The 14,986-nt window shown below is 40.7% G+C and overlaps 1 long non-coding RNA gene across 1 annotated transcript; it reads right to left on the reverse strand.

Moving 5' to 3' along the window:
• Window positions 1–6,032: 6,032 nt before the first annotated feature.
• On the reverse strand, window positions 6,033–8,875 carry LOC141941939 (uncharacterized). The gene is made up of 4 exons (XR_012628477.1): window positions 8,844–8,875; window positions 7,767–7,835; window positions 6,825–6,892; window positions 6,033–6,127 (listed from the first exon to the last, which is right to left on the reverse strand). It is a non-coding gene; the product is annotated as an uncharacterized LOC141941939 (long non-coding RNA).
• Window positions 8,876–14,986: the final 6,111 nt, after the last annotated feature.

The following is a 14,986-nucleotide window of genomic DNA, read 5'->3' on the forward strand; positions in this document are numbered from 1 at the left end:
GAGAAGAAAAAAGTTGGGGGGGAAAAAACAAACAAACAACCAACCCACCCCCAAACAAAACCAAAAAAACCACATGCCACCAAAACTTCCCGCAGCAAAGGATTGAGTGTTTGACATGGTATTTGTCAGCCTAGGATGATGGCTCTTCAGTGGCGCTTAGGCATTGCCCAGTGAAGTCTGCTGAAGCCTGCTGTGATATAAAATCAGCACAGGCAAACTGTTAAGTCTTTATTTCCTGTTCCCCAGCTATCTGACTTAGATCAAAGATAAGCTGCTTGTCGCTGGCCTGGTTAAGCAGCCAAGCAGGCACTAAGGTACTTCTAGAATATGGTTCTCCTAATAAGGTACATCATACTAGGAATAAAAACAATAAAATCATTCACTTATCTCCTGACGGAATGAAGTCCTGTTTTCCTGTCCACTCTATCTCAAGCTTCACATGCTTTCCTGATCAGTAATTTCCAATCCTCTATGCCTTAAGAAACATTTTGTTGTTTGAAGTATGTTTTTTAATCTCAAAGACCTCTTATTTAAACACTGTCAGGCCTTTTGATGGTTAAAGCTTTTGTGGATATTGGTCCTGAGGAAGGTTCTAGTGTAGAAACCATTCCAAGAAAAGTCATGGCTTCCAGACTAGTGATAAACCCAAAGGTCGTTAAAGCATTCTGCTGAAAGCATTCCCGTATCATGCTTTGAGTTTGACATAGAACAATGCTACCATGCCTCCTCTCAGAACAGGGTGGAGAGAAAGGAAATGGTAATAAAGAAAGGTTGGTCTTGTGGATAAGGCACAAGGCTATGACTCAGGAGGCTGGAATTTGGCTCTTGGCAAGTCAGCCTTTCTACTCTTAGGCAAGTCGTTTAATTCTCTGAGCCTCAATTTCCCCAACAGGAATCAGAGAAGATACTTCCTTGCTCCCACACTTCTACCTTATTCATTCATGATGCAACTTCTTCAGGGGATGAACCGCTTATTATATGAAAGTGCCGAGCACAGTAAAATGGTAGTTTCATGAACACTTTAGACTGCGGTAGTGTCAGAAAAAGGCAGTCTCCCCTCTTTCTCTCTTACCTCCAGGCAACTAATTCACATGTGTTCTTAAGCCATTGCAAGCACTCCTTTGGCCATAAGGGAGCTTGCTTAAAAGTAACCTGGGGGAAACAAAAAGATTGTTTTTCTGCTGGTTCAGTTTTTATTGAGACAGTTCCATGTACAGTCACAGAAATGACTGTACCAGCAGCAAGGAATGTGGTGGCACCAAGGCCAGAACAAGTTTCTGATTTTGGCAGAGGCGCCAGCTTTGTGGAACTGTAGTATAACACTGGTTTTAGTTTGAGAAATGGACAAATCTGCCTGAAATTTCTAATTCACAGTCCTTCCTTCCTTCCCAGAGTTAGTTTTCAGAGCAGAAGTTCCCAGGCACCTTCTCCTCCAGCCCTCTCAGGTGTTTCCTCTTCTTTTCTCCTCATCCCAGTGCTATGAACGCATACCACAGTTTGGGAGTTGCTGCATTATTTTAATAGAGAAAAGTCTTTCATGTTTGTTGGCAGGCAAAGAAAAAAATTGAGGAGGGTTTTCTTTTTCCATTGCGCTACATAAAGTCCTCCTATTACAGTGAAGCTGAGCTGTAGGACCTCTGAAACGGACAAACTGCAAACTTCCTTACGCCACAATCAAGATTCATGTGACGCTGTAGTGCTGTAGTAAGAGGACTTAGGGAAGAGATGAACTCAGGCTGAGCATAGGGAGCTAAATCAGAAGAAAACCACCTTTTTTTACCCAGAATGATTTTTTCAGATAGCTCTAACAAGCCCGATCACTATTGCTGGTACAAACAGAAGCAATAGAATCGCTTTAGCTGCAGCCACAAAAAAAAAAAACATAGGGAGGCAGACAGAAGGATGGGAATCATCCCTTTGGCAACAGCAAGCTATTAGAGTACCTTTGTTGTAACATGAAAACTACATACAGAAAAAAAATAAGCAATGTATGCTCATATTAATTCTCCTGCTCCCCAAAACCCCAGCACACACCAGCCAGCCATTATGCACCGGATCCACCTACAGAGGAGAACAATTGATCATCTGGGTTTTTATTACAAGACTTCCCCTTTTCCTCAGGGCTCCCAAGGTGTTTAGGCTACTTAACATCACCATGAGCTTCAAGAGCCTCAGAAGACCAAATGTGCAGTCAATAATAAAGAGATAAAAGGCACATTGTTTCGGTACAGCCCTGCCAGATATATCTCTTTTTAATTTGAAGTCTTACACCTTACTTTTAAATCTCTAGCCCAATGATTCATGAAGTTCTGACTGGTGCAGTGAAGGATTCCACCCAGGAATCACAGAAAGTGACACCACTCTTCAGGCTGAACAAAAATACCTAACACCTTCTGGGACCAGACTTTATGCCTAAAGTCCTCCTACGTACGCAAAACATATCTGCAATTTGTAAATTGGCCAGCTACTTGTCTTATCTGGAGGAGCATCAGCCCTTCCACAAATTGCCTGGGGCTGCGTGTCACAGTGTCACCTCACCAGGGAAAGCCTTACTGTCAATAGTTGTGAGGAAGCCACAATCAACACCACTGCTTCACCCCGCTTGCACAGTTAAGTCTCCACGGTGTCTGGACTTTGTGTGTCCTATACATCCAATTTACTAGTATGCTGCAGTAATAATTTAAATTTACTTAAAAAGGCCAACAGTCTAATAAGGCTACAATTATTAGTCTAAGCTTTCTTAATTATAAGGGTAAAACCCCTTGCTTTCTCACACAGAGCAGTGATGGGTTTTGCTGTTTCATAGTCTTGCTCATTTGGCAGTTGCTGCCTGACTTGTCAACTTTGCTTTTAGGACATTTGGGGAAAGTTTGACATCCTTTTTGTAACTGATGTAGTGATTAACCTCTCATATAACAATACATTTGATAAATCCTCATTCATCTGCACAGCAAATCCATTTATGAACCTTAGTATTGCAGAAAACAGGTAAAATCTGAACATCCTCCAAGTTTCCAGTCTGAAATATTGTGCTTTATGTACAGTAAATGTGTTAACCACCATGAGACTCAGAACATTTTCAGATGCTTGGAAAAAGTACTTTCCTTTATGTGAGTAAAGAATATACATATCAATCTTCTGACTTTTATTTTCGATTAAAAGGAACAGCAAGCCAGGAAAAATAGTACTTCAAGACATCTGTTGCACAATACACATCAAGAGAGAGGAACTAAACGGATTCTTTGCCCTGTGCAGCGGAAAAAACAGATCTAGACACACTGCCTGCTGAATGGAAACAAAACAGACATGAAGGGAGAATTGCCACCACAAGCTGCTTCTGGCAAGTAAATACAGGAACCAGAGGAAAGAGAAGGCCTAACCCAAGAAAGAGATGACAGAAACAAGCCAGTGGCAAGAAGGATTAATTAGAACAAGGCCTAGAGTTGGCTAGAAGGGCAATGTCATATATAAAGTTAAATATATATAAAAAAAGATAGCTGCTTAAGGTTCCTTAACAAGCAGTGTAGAAAAAATTAATTATATGTACTAAAGCCACGAATGCCCTATCTCCACTTCGGATTAGTCTCCAATGAGACCCTGGGGTGCAAGCCAAGTCAGCAGTGCTGAAAATCAATCTGTTGAATGATCTGTTACACAAAGGCTGAGACAGGTAACTGCTTGCTAAGATTCTCCATTGCGCTAGCCCCATCAATTAGAAGATAAGCATTAGGGGCTCCAATACCAAATGAGTAGGAACTAAGACTTGGAATAAAGTGCCCAATTACTCTTCTACTGGCCTCACTCCTGGCCATCACAACAGTTTGTCCTTTAAGGGCCTTGATGCCACTCACTCAGTGATCATGAGTAATACAGTTGGGTTTGCGGTGTCTTAATAAAATGCCCCCTCGTGGTCACTACAATGATTTCCTGAAAGGACATGCAAACTATTGCCTTCCTAATAAATCTCACTACATCTGCTTCTAACTGCTTGTCATACTTGTGTGGTTTCATGCTTCTTCCTGAGCAAGGAGGTAAAGATTTTAATGCATAAAGCAGAGAGCTTTAGTCTCTGTGGTATCTTGAGCTCTCATCTCCAAGGAAAGTAGTCAAAGATAGCAGATTGTGCCTTTTCCAGGAGTTTCCATTAAAAGGAAGCCTGCATAAATAATGATCTGCATAACAGAAAATAAACTGAGATCAAAGTTCCCCCTTGAATGTGCAATGTATTTTTGTCAATCTATATAATCACTTGCTTTAAATAAAAATCAAGACAAAAAAGCCAAACGTATAGGTCTACTTCAGAAAGTTTGTTACTTTTTAGAAATTAACACTGCTGGTTTAGTTTTTGTTACCACCTTCTCTTATCCTGTAAAAGCAAAAAACAATAAACTGACTCAGGTTTAATACCACTTCAAAGCTTTTGAGATACTAGAGACTCATAGTTCAGTAATCAAGCTACCAAATCTGTTCCCAGTGGCATGGATGCTGTGTAGTCCAGTAAGAAGTGAATTTTGTAGCTGGCTGATTCCAGGAGACTCAAACACAGTAACAGCAGAGAGATTGACCTAAAGTACAACTGACTACTAGGGTTCCCACCTACCTATAAACAATCTGAAGAGAGACTGTTTGCAGCAATTCAGAAATTGGTACCAAGACCTAATCCGCTTTCAGATATTTTTACTGCTCCAAGTCTTTCAAGTGAGACTATCGGTCCCAGGAAGAAGGTCATGCTGCAAGAAAAGCTTTAATTCTAACTTTCTTTACAGATAGCGATCAGCTTACTGACAGATGCCATCTCATAAATTGCTGGTGCTACCCTGTTTCACCATCTTCGCCTGTTCTCTTACTCTATTTTTAGGCTGCTAGGGCTTTGGGGGATTTGTCAACCTGCCACCACAGCATGACAGAGTGGGCAGCCAAGACTACAGCTCCTCGGCTGCATGGCAACCCCACGGTCAACCTAATAATCTCTTACATGTTTAGGCAACTACATGTGATGCTATCAACATACTGTTACACAGTCTCTCTATTTCACAAGTATATATTTTGATTACCCTATCATATACTTACCAATCAGCTTTACAGGCCAGGAACTATTCTTTTGTTTTACAGTGATTCATCCAGTGGTACACTAAGTTCTTTCTGGGGTCTCTGAGCTCTGTTGTGCTACTAACTCTTTCTCCAACAGTGAGCAGCTCTCGCGGTCCAAAAAGCCCATTAAGAAGTAAACCTGAAATAATTATAATGTTTCTTCAAAAATCCATGGCATTTAGTTACTGGATTTTTAAAAAAAATCTATTATTTATATTCCTTTTCAGTTACACATTGTATTCTTTCTGCTTCCTGAATATTCATCTTTAAGCTTCAATGTCAACAGAAATACTGGTATAGCTATGCAATTACAGCACTTCTGCTTCTGCAAATATTCTTATGACCTACGTCACGAAAAACTCTGTGGCAGGTGACCCAGTTACTACAGACTTGGTCAGTTCAGGACTTCACACTTGCAACACAATTAAAAAGCTTATTTGCAAAATAGCACTGCTGTAACTGGTCAAGTGGAAGCCATGTGACCAGACATGTTTTTAATTGTAATGTAGACAGAACTTTTCATTTACATAGCCTAGGACTAACATACACTTCTGTTCCGATGCCAGAGGACACCAGAAATGTAGGAAATGAAAAAAAAAAAAATAGGAAGAAGGCCGCATGGATAATTTACTCAGACAATTACTGTCTCATCATTACTATCCTTGCTTGGAAGAATATTTACTAGTGCCCCTAGAAGAAGAATGGAAAAATAAAATTAAATATATAGCTGAATGGAACCACAGAATAAATTATTTATAGCATAGCAATTACAGTTTCTCCCAGACTATATGTATTATGAACAACCTATATTTGTGTGGTCAACAACCCTGCCTCAAACATCCTTATAATTAATTTAAAAATAACAAAAAACCAGGGGTAAGTAAATGTAGTGTTAGTTTTGCTCCCTTTAACAGAGCGTTTGGCTCCTTAGTTATATACAGACAGTTGATTCACCACAACTGATGAAGGAGAAGTCTTCAGCCAGGAAAGAAGAGGACTCAAGTGTGTCAGGGATGAAGGTGGTGGCAAGAACCTCCTGAAGTGATAGAAAACAAACTGATTATGGTTCATGAAAACTATAAACAGCAAAATAGCTACTGCTTAACAGACTCAAGTGTTGTTTTCTACCCTCGCTTCGCTTAAATAGCGACCGTAGCCACTCTATTCTCTAGCACTCCTGTCCAGTTCTCTCTCTTTTGCAATATCCTCCCCTTCATAAGGCTCTAACCCACAAGTCTTTCAACTTTTGCAGAAGATACTGGCTATCTTCCAACCCAGAGCTTTCTAATGTAGCGTGCATAGCAGTGCTTTATGAAGAGAAGTTTGGTGTCTTCATAAATCCCTGTTCTGGCTCAGTAAGATGGAAGGGAGCCAGAAATCTCTGTGGCTCCCTTCACAAGAGCGTCTCCATCTTTGCTCATAACATGTTCAAGCAGCAGAGACTGATCAACAGCTTTATTCAGTAAGTCTAGGAAGATTCACACTCCTAAAGCTGATAAGAAGGGGTATGTCAACCTCCCCAAACGGAGTAGTTGTTCCACCTTTATTTCAGGGTCTTTAAGCAACTCATGAAGCAATAGCACATTCTTAGGCCCTGGAGGCATGCTCATTGTGCTTGTTCACTGCACTGAACAAGCTTTGATTACAGGAATAAGTTTATTAAATTTGAGGCCACGCAATAATACATTCATAGCAGTACAGTACAGTTTAGAGTCAAGAACCCAATCACGTACCTCTCTTACAGGCAAAGCTTCCACTTGGGTTGACTGGAATTTTGTCTGAGTGATAGAAATACGCAGCCCTGCAAACATAACATTCATTTAAGTATTTTAAGGGAGACGGCTCTCAGCAACTTGCTGTAAACTCTACCATTCATTCAGAAAGATGTAACAATATACCAGCTCACATACATAACATTCATAATTCAACTGACTCCACTCAGTAGCTACAACCCTTTCCTAAATAAAAAAAAGTTTGGCTTCTACCGAAGCCAAGAAAAATTTTTAACAGTCAATCGGTTAAATGCACGATAACAAAATAAGTCTGATATCGTGGTCGTGAGTTGGGGGCAAGCCTATGGCAACACCAAGGACCACAGTCCTGTACTGCTCACTCTTGCAATACTTAATAGACATCTTTGGGATTCATGTTTCACTGAGCAACAGAGCCTCTCCAGTTCATGCAGTTCAACGTTATTTTGTGATACTTAAGGCCTTCGTGGCTTCAACGCACGACCTTAAGCGTGGAGCCTCCTACGCTGAAATGCTATCATGGGATATCTGATTTTTCATAATAGTGGACGTGATACTTCTGCAAAGATTTACTCAATCACTTCAGAGCTACATTCATCTTCCACACAGAAACTCTGGTTAGATAGTGCAGCAACTGTTCAGCAACAGAAAAAGCATCTCTAGCAGATTATCTAATCAAGAAACTCTATGAAGACTACACAAAAAGCCACCCTCAATTAGGACACTTAGAATGGCAGTATTTTTGCCCCCCTTTTTTTTTTTTTTAAGGACATACACATAGCATCCATTCATTTTCTGTAGAGACTAGTAGTAACTCCTCAGAAGATACATCACTTTTTTTTTTAACAATTCTACTATCAGGAATTCTTGGGATTGCCCCCTAACCAACCTCACCCACCCCTACAATGGTAAAATAGAACTTACCCATCAGCACTCAGTAAGGTGTTAACTTGGATCTGACAGACCTGTGGTACTGCACGTTGTCCTAAAATTCTTAGCAAGATTTTTTTGTGGAGAACCAAAAATAAGCAAGAAAGAAATCGTGATTATTTTTTGTTCTTCATAAGGTAATCAAGGTCTGAAAGGAAGACTTCAATTTGCAAGCTTATAAAAAAGCAACAGGAAAGAATAGTGGGCTATAACATATGTAGTGGCTTAAAAACGAGCAGTTGGTTTCAGTTATAGCCTCTAGAGATGGTTACAACAGTCCTCAGCCAGATACAGTAACTGATATGTACTGGGAATCCCCACTGCAAGCATGGACAACATGACTCTAACGAAAGAGGGTCAAACAACACCATCTTGCACATTCAGGGAACTTGGCTTCAGTTTCTGTTATTAGCCACAAAATTTGTCTGACCCTTTGTAAAAAGTTAATCTCCATGTCTTAGATTCTTCATCTGTTAAATCAGGTATTTTAGAAAACCTCTCAGAAATGTTGTAAAGAATTATTGGGTATTGAAAAATAATTTGACATGGTGTCAGGGAAAGCCTTGAAAAAAGTGCACAACAGTACCAAAACTTAACATAAATTGGGAACTTTTGCTGGGCATCCTGGTTAATCCTGTCTGATTATTTCAGATAAGAAATCATCTTAAAACATTGGTGTTAGTGGCATCCATTACTTAACAAATACAAGATCATCCCACGTTTCTCAACAAAAGCACTCCTTAGTAAGTAGTTGAATAAACAAAACAATCTAGGCTAAAGGACTAGTGACTGAGAAAAGACCCAAGTCCATATACAAGCAGAAGCTGATAGAATAACCTAGTCTTGCTCAGGAGTCACTAAGAACCTGTGGTTAGTTTCTATACTGAAGCCTTAAACTTTTCTAAGTAGTTGCTTTGCTTTTATTTGACATTCTTAGACCTTCACATGAGGACAAACAAAAGTGCAGCAGGGTTTCCCCATTGACATCACAGCCACTGAAATCAGGGATGACCTTTAAGGCTGAACATGAACACACACACACACACACGATTTAAGTCTCAGCAAACGAACCTCTCTTTGAGCTCTGTAGTTGGGCTTCTGGCCAATCCATCTCAGCTTACTTGTTACTGAAAGGTGAACTGAAAACAACTTTAAATAAGCAGTCTGGAGAACACTGAGATATTCCCTTTATTGAATTTTCCCCGCTTGAATTCACAACGTATAAGAATGGGAGAGAATTAACACACCACTGATTACTTATTTCTGTAAGAGGAATATAATTTAGGAAACAGATTGATAATTTCACAGGCACGCACCAAGTATTTACCCTGAATTACATAAAAGTAAACATCTCTGTACCCCAGTAACCCACTGATTTATTTAGTGGGCCAACAGGGGAGCAGAAACAGGGGATTCCCTTGCCTTCTCATTGCTAGTACTTAGCTGTTTGCAACAGCCTTTTTCCTCAAAATGCAATTCCCAGAGGTTTATTTTTGTCCCATTTGATTTTAGCTACATTACTGCAAACAATTGGAAAATACTGTATCCATTATCTTCCTATCGTTCAGGACTTGACACATTGAATTTTAATTTTTTTTTTTGTAAATGCATTGAACAAAACCTATTCTGGGTGTTTGACAGACTCTACCAACAGCTGTTATCCTACGTAGCAGAAGAGGTACAGTATTGGTAAAGACCTGTCAAAACACTCCAAATGAGTGGGGAAAATTAAGATATGCTATATTATCTAGACAAAAACAGATGTCAGTGTAGCGACCAGCTACAATTAGTTCAAGAAATACTTAGACCTCTGGTTTCATACATACAGAAGCAGGACCAGCTTTCAGTTTCTTGATGGTCTAACACCTGGGAGAGCAGAAGCTGTATAATTTAATAGCTATTACTTCTTTAGTTTAGTTACTAAAAATCTCCATTGTATTCCTCACAGTGACAGGTTTATGCCCTTCTGCTGAAGTAATAATAAAACATAAGTTTGGTACTAAAGAAATGAGTGGAAAAACAATCTGACAAAAATCACAACATACTAACACAGTGCTGAAGGCATACAGCCAAGCACTTACACGTCAGTGATTCACAAAACCTCAGCTTTTCTTCGTGGGCATGCACTCTGATATAGCGTTTATGATAACTTTCTGTTCTTGCCAAGCGACCACCCAGAAAGACAGAGCAGAATTAAAACTGCAGGGACAAAATAAATTCTAGCATTTTCTAGCTTTAGTTAATGCTGTAGCAAGTAGGTACTACGTTTTGTCATATTACCATCAACGCACTTTGTTGGTTATGGGTAGTCAACACTTCCTATTTTAAGGCTACATTTTTAGTTACTCTAAGTTTACCAAAAACTTTTCTTTGGAGTATGATTACATATACCGTGACTCCAGCTGATTTTTAGGAAACACAGAACAAAAATGACTCAGTCATTTCTACGAATGACCATGGGGAACATATGCTGCTTTAACTGTATTCAAAGAATTCTTAAGACTTTTATTAAGAGACTCTTAACTTCACATTTCAGAAACAGGGACATGAAGGTTGTGCTGGTGTCACTAGTGGACTTTTTGCTCTTCCTTTGAAAAACACGTACGTCTGGGCAGATGTGCTGAACCCTTGAAAAGACTGAACTTACACATGCCTTCCAGACTTGCTTAGTAGTCAAAGCTTTCAGCTTTCTCTCCACTGCACGTGCTGCAGAGAGTGAGCTGGATGGTCCCCACAATAGGCTGCCACACACTACAACTGAGACAGGGTAGGTTATTTCTCCTCTGGTTTCAGGACTCCAGGAATTTTCACTCCATCAGCACAGAATAACATACCAGCCAGTTTGAAAGCAGAGGAAACAAAGATGGATTCGGGTGAGAAGACTCAGGCAAGAGTCTGAGATCAGATAAAATGAGATGAGGTGTGAGTAAGAAACAAGGTTGGGTGAAGCCAGCAGAATGATTCAGAGAGGGTCTTCCCAGCAAAGAGGAACTGCCCAAGGACAAGCAGTCCCAGTTTGATTTTCTTGATTTCTATCAATTTCTTGAAGGTCAGACAGCTGAGAACTCACCAGACTGTACCTTCTAGACCAAGAAAAAAAAAAAAACAGCCCCCATGCTGCTGTTTTGGTAAGATCAACATACACCCCTCAAAAAATACACATGGTCCAGCAGGCTGGAGCCCTGAGCCCTCGGGCCATGCTCAGAGCTTGGTACCCCAGGGGTAGACAATAGCTGAAGTAGCCCTCAGCCATGGGGAAGGGGAGTCCATGCTGACCAGCAAGGAGCTCTCCACAGCCCACCACTCCCTCCTCAGCTCCGGGCTAGAAAACACCCCACTGTACTCTGCTTAGTCCAGCCTGGCCCAGCAGGATTTGGGAAAAAGCAGAGCAACAACAGAGCTGGCCAGGAAGCAAGAGGCTGCAGCTGGTCCCCCCAAAAAGCCCTGCAGGCCGGTGGGGTCAGGGGGGGCAGGCAGCACAGGGCCACAGCCGTGTTTCCCAGCCACCCGCCCTCAGAGCACTGCAGCGGGGCTGTCACACACCAGCACCATCACAGCACACACAGCTCTGGGCCCGCCATGGGCCCTACAGCAGGAAACACCCCCTCACAGCGTGGGAAGGTGGGGTGCGCAGCCTCCCTTCACCCCGCCAGCTCTCCCCACCGGGGAAAGGGCACGCAGCCCCCACAGCCACGCTGCAGTGGGTGGGCCTGGGGGAGAGCAAGATGCCCGTTGACACGCGAGCAGGTTGCTGCTCCGACCTAGGTGCCCCCCCCACAGCCCTTGGATTTCCTCGGGGGACAGGAGAGGGTGGTGTTAGCCCCCTCGGCTGCACACCGGTACATGGCACACTACAACCACAGCTCATTTACTGGAATAACACATAGGAGCAGACTCTTTATAAGAAGTGTGATGAGGTAATAACAAAAAACACAGCCAGGAGTTTTTGCTTGTGTTTTTAGGCTGAACAGCTTATGTCACTAAGTATGATGTAAAGGCACTGTAATAAACCCCCTCCCTCCCCAAGTCAGTATTAACAATTTCAATACACTTTTCCCCTCTGCTTTTTACTCATAAGGCAAAGTATTCTATTACTTTCTCTCTTAGTTTCTACAGGGACAGCCGTTGCAACAGCAGAAGTGTAAGTGACTTCACATCAACTGTTCCTGTGCTTATATATCTACCAAGCAAAACCCCAGGAGGCTTTAACTCCTAAAAACGTAACTTCTCGCTCAAAGTTACTAACCATACACAACGCAATACAGAGCTGCTCCTTTAAGGAGACTGAACTCGCAGCCCTCACCCCTTCCATCTGGACCTCCAAGCCACACACATACAGCAACCAGCTAAGAAAGGAAACAGAAAACCAGTGAAGTTTGCAGGAAGCCCGATATCAAAGAGCCTCCCTCGCTGAGTCTTTATGCATGAGTAACTTTGCTTTCAATCACTTCAACAGAATACTTACTCCATAAACAAAGGACAACATTTAAGTTGAATTGTTGCAGTCTGAGCTTTATTTAAAACAACTAAAATCTAATCTGCATAGTCCTGGGGCAGTATTGAACTTCTGCAACATCCAGGGAAACTCCAGAAGAGTGTCGTCACTCTGCACTGGGCAAGCACTGAGTCAAGGTATGTTAAGATAAAAATGTGTCATCTCACCTATGCTGGATCAAGTCTGAGAAACTAGTAACCTAAATTCTTCCTAAACTTCTTAAAACCCTAAGAGTGAGGGGAAAAGAAAAAAAAAAAAAGAACAATTAGAAAATAACTGCAAAGCAAGAATAAAAGTCTGTGTAAAGGCATATACTTTGATATCCATTAGGTAGGTTAGTTTGAGACTAGTTGCATAGATGCATGTGCTCACATCAAGGGCAAAACAGCCCTTAACAGTCTTGGAATAACCAAGTGGAATCAGTTGTTTAAAAGCATGGTAGTATTACAGGATTGTAGACTATTACAAAACACTTTTCATATTTGCTTTGCTATTTATCTTATCACCTACTTCAGCTTTAATTCCTTCAAATTCATTACGGATTTGTAGTTACAGTGTGTATACAACTTCAGCACCTGCGTAACTAGTACATAGACTTGACAATATTTAAATACCATGGTTTTAGCAGAGGTCACAACCAAGGTAACCATGTTATAAACTCAAGGTGTAGTTCTGTTAACAGCCACTTAAGTAACATGGCTTCTGCTTCTTAATTTTAACCTGTGACTAAACCTAAGCCTTGCAGTCCAAATCTGGGAATTTTTGGAGGGAAAAGGGGAGAATAAGACCTCTTAAACCCACTAAGGACATTTTTTTAAGAGATAAATTGCACTTAGAGCAAGCTGGAAACCAGAGGTAATAAAGAAAAAACCTAAGTATATTGTGATCAATATAGTCATGGTTGCTCCACAAGTTTTAAATACTAGCAGCAGCAGGAATGCTAGAGAATGACAACTTTACAAGGTACATGCCTCATTCCTTTACAGTCCTTAGGTCTTGTCACTAGGCTTTTCGGCAGATGCTTAAGGTGATCAGAGCTCAGGTTTGCTGTTTAAAGTCAAGCAACTCATTTTAAAAGAATTCAGGGGTATCTGTTGTCCATATAGCAAACTGGGAATTCAGCTCTCAAAGCAGTTTGCAAACTGCACTGTTCAGAGAGTGTTAATTCAAGACTTTGAAGTACTAAAAGCAGGAAAGCGGTATTCTAGTCTCCTCAAATTCACTCTAGCACATTATTGCTTTGTAGAACTTTTTTTGTGGCACTGCCCCCCCCCCCCCCCACCTTACATTCAGCTTAGTTGTTTGGGTTTAAGCAGATCCTATCTGCATTATTTAAAAAAAGAGACTAAAGATTTTAAATTTCTCTTTGGAAAATAGTATTTTACAGTACATACAAAAATACTCTGGAAAAAACATACAACTTCATTTACAAAAACACCAAATTATGAAGGAATTACAATGGCAAGATAGTATAACATTTGTTTCATATGATCAGAATTTGTCCTCACCCCTCAAAAAACCCTAATGCACTTAACTGATTAAGCAGTGTTATCAGTTTACAGAACCAGACTTAAGACTACTACAAGTTTTCATATAACCATTTAGAACAGCTTTCAGGGTTTATCCGAAACCACTTTCTGCATCCCAGCTGCTTTCTAGGCTGCAGCTTGCAGGTGGGCAGCAGTGTCACAACAGCCTCAGCTATTGCAGTGTTTAAGCACATTTTCAGCTGTGTGTTCTGAGTTTAGCTTTACTACCCAGTGACAATAAAAAACCCTCTAGTCTCATGCTGGAGCAGTCTTAAGACAAAAATCAGATAACATGGCATGGGACATGCCTGTCATCTCCATACCTTGGTAGCATCCTCTGCCGCATTTTCTTCAATATTTAAATAATTTATGGGCCTCCATGGGAGGCAATACTTGTGTAGTGCATGGCTGTGCTAGACAGTGGAAAGCTACTGGCTGAGGAAGCTGAGCACCATTGTGATAGATGCACTGGAGTGCATGTGCCAAATGGGAAAATAATTTAAGATAACAATATAAGCACATGAACACAAGCACGTTCATACACACTTGAAACCAGAATGTGGTTGCAGTGACTAGTTAACTCTGCTTATATACATTCTGAATCCAAGTCACAGGACAGGATGGTTTTTGTGACTTTTCCAAAAGCTGTTTCAGCTAGTGACAATTAAGACTTTTAAAAAGACTAATTAGGATAACTGTTACAAGAATATGCAAAGGGCAGTTCAAAAGGAAGCAAGCATCTGACAATATTATAAAATAAGACCATGATTTTAACTGGCCAACTGCAGTATGGCAACAGTAACCTTCCATACTTTGTTAATAACTACTATAAACATTGATAATATGGACCACAAGTGATTATTGTTATCTTTACCTGAAGAGATACTGGTTACCCATTAAGAGTAAGTTTGATGGATCTTTTAATAATACGAATACTATTTGTTGGAACAGGAGATGAAGAATCTGGCAGTTCTTTACTGGAAAGCCTCTACAACACACAAAAAGATGACACAAATAAATTTAAAATTCGTTAATTCAGAACTGGCTGAAGATAAACCCTTTCCTAGCTGAACATAGCGACATTCATTACGTGCCAAAACAGTACGGTCCAAACCCAAATCTTTATAGAGAGGGATTTTTTTTTCAACACCCCACTTGTTTTGTTACCACCAGTTTACAGAGGAAGAACA

Source organism: Strix uralensis, chromosome 3 (genome assembly GCF_047716275.1).
Source record: "Strix uralensis isolate ZFMK-TIS-50842 chromosome 3, bStrUra1, whole genome shotgun sequence".
NCBI lineage: Eukaryota > Metazoa > Chordata > Aves > Strigiformes > Strigidae > Strix > Strix uralensis.